The sequence below is a fragment of the Propithecus coquereli genome, unplaced genomic scaffold, assembly GCF_000956105.1.
Source record: "Propithecus coquereli isolate 6110/MARCELLA unplaced genomic scaffold, Pcoq_1.0 Scaffold51, whole genome shotgun sequence".
Classification (NCBI taxonomy): domain Eukaryota; kingdom Metazoa; phylum Chordata; class Mammalia; order Primates; family Indriidae; genus Propithecus; species Propithecus coquereli.
In genome coordinates this window covers 1,927,807-1,930,365 of record NW_012150952.1, presented here as the reverse complement: position 1 = coordinate 1,930,365, position 2,559 = coordinate 1,927,807, and positions in this window count along the sequence as shown.

The window sequence follows — 2,559 nt, the reverse complement described above, 5'->3', positions numbered from 1 at the left end:
GCTTGAGCCTGGGAGTTTGAGGTTGCTGTGAGCTAGGCTGATGCCATGGCACTCTAGCCCAGGCAAGAGAGTGAGACTCTGTCTCAAAAAAAAAGGAAAAAAAAAACAAAAACAAAAAAATAAATAAATTCTTCCAGTTCATGTCTTATCTATCTATCTATATCTCTTCACTGGGTTTTTGTAGTTTCTGCTTCATTGTATTCCATCATAGTAGCAACTTCTTGTCTAAATTTTTAAAATTCATGTCTATACGTTTGATTACAAGTCTCAGCTGTGTCACAGGAAGAATTTTCTGATGAGTGTGTTTCATCTATTATTAAGTATTGCTAGTCTTTTCCACATTTTTTCCCCTTTTATTATCTTTGTATCAATGCTGTGCCAGGTTTTAATTTCATGACTCATTCAGTCTAACAGTTGTTCGTTGTACTTCTAGATTTGTGGGGAGGCAATGTGTCATCTGAAAATCAAGACAATTTTTCGCATTGCCTTTTCAATATTTTTAGCTCTTAGTGCTTTTTCTGTCATGTTGTTTGGCTAAAACATTTCAGAAAGTCTTGAGTATTATTGGTGATCATTTCCTTCGTTTTCCTGTTCCTCACTATAAAAAGACTGCCTTGAGATTTCACCATTAAATGCGTTATTAGCTTGAGGTCTGACTTCATTCTAAATACAGGGAGGGCAAATAGTGGGCCCATATTCCAGCTCTCTCCTCCCACACCCACGACAGAGTCACTAATACATCATGGCACTTGTTCCTGTTGCGCCTGACAGAGATTTATATGTGAGACAAAATATGTTTGCCATCCTTGTTCTAAACAACAAAGCATTTGCATTTCATCTGAAGTTTTAGGTAGGTTGCCTGACTGAGATTCTAGAAGATTCCAAGCTTCTAAAAGCAATGATAGTCAGAAGGAAAACTATTACAGCCCATCCCAACATATATTTTCTTCTTAAGCAGCACAGCAGTGGCATCCATGATAGCAGACAAGATCACCCGGGGCAGTGATTTTTATAAAAAGGAAAATAGGTGTTATAACCTGAGAGTAATTAAGTAAGCCCGAGTTGTGCCAACGTAAAAGCCATTGTTTATCTCCAGCAAATATCAGGGCCTCTATACCTAGAGGTTTCTAGAATCCCCACTCCTCTCCCTTCTGCCTCAGTTCCCGCAGTCCTACTTCCCACAGCAGGTCACGCCCTGACAGTGCCGATGTCTGACCGCTCGCTTGCCTGTGCGCATGCTCTTTGCTACCCAGCGACTTCCACTGCCAAACCTGAGACAGGCTGACAAGTCATCCCCATCAGTATTATTCTTGGCACAACACCAAAACGGATCCAGTAAGAAATTGACCTCAAAAAAGATAACACACTTATTATTTTCTTTCTTCAACACCAATCTAATGCTGACTTAGGGTAGGAACAAATATTTGTTGTTTAAATATTTTATTTTGGTAAGTGCACATCTGCTATTGTTAAATGGGTCTGGAAATAAACTATGAAGTCATATGATCTCTAACCCTGTAAGTTCCACGTAAGATGACTATTTTAGATCACTGCATGAGCTCATGGACTCTCTATCTACCCAATCCGATATTTTATTAAAGCAACAGCATGATGTTTTGAGCCTCATTCAAAATATTTCCTTGAGAAAATAATTTTTTAGGTTTTTTTCCATGGTCAAATATGGAAAATAATGCTTTAGGCTTCTTGTACCTCACACTATTGGTATATTTAAAAATTCTCAATTTCATTACCAGGAAAGAGTTAAAAAGAAAGCTGAGTATTTGGTGCATTTTGCCAAGCAATATAATAGTATTAATATATATTATTCGGGAGCACTGTTCAAGTGTTTTGCAGATTAATAAAGTCAAAGAATGATTCTATATTTAAGTTTTTCTAATGAGAGAAAGGTTTATAACAATAATTCATTTACTCTGCTCTAGACTAATAAAGATTGTTAAGTTATTAAGAAAACTGAGTTACAACATGGAGCCATACATGCTGTCACCCCGTGCATCATATGCTGACCGAGCACGACATCTTGCCTTAGGTGTCTGCAGTGGGTACCTTTTAATCCAGTGCCAGTATTCAGGGGTATTACAAGATTCAGTATATTAATAGCTCACAGAAAATATTAAACATGAGATGTACTGAAATGGATAGATGATGCTACAACTCCTCTAATTCTTTTGGAAATTCAGTTTACTAATTTTATTTCTTAGAATTGAAGGAATCTATTCTGGTAACACACTAACGTCTCGTGATTGTGGAAGTGTGATGACTTGAGGTACTTCCAAGGAATCGCTCTCAACAGCAAAGAGCTTATAGAGATGAGTTCTGGGGGTAGCTCAGCTTTGGCCACCACCCCTAGGCATTCAACTGGGGTCTGTTAGTTATCTCTCCTCTGGAGCCTAGAACATAGGGTTTTTGTTTGTTTGTTTGTTTTTTGTTTTTTTTAAATATGAAAGGGGGAATAGGGAGGAGGGGAGTTCAAGTTGCTTTTTTTTTTTTTTGAGACAGAGTCTCTGTCACTCTAGGTAGAGTGCAGTGGTGTGATCATAG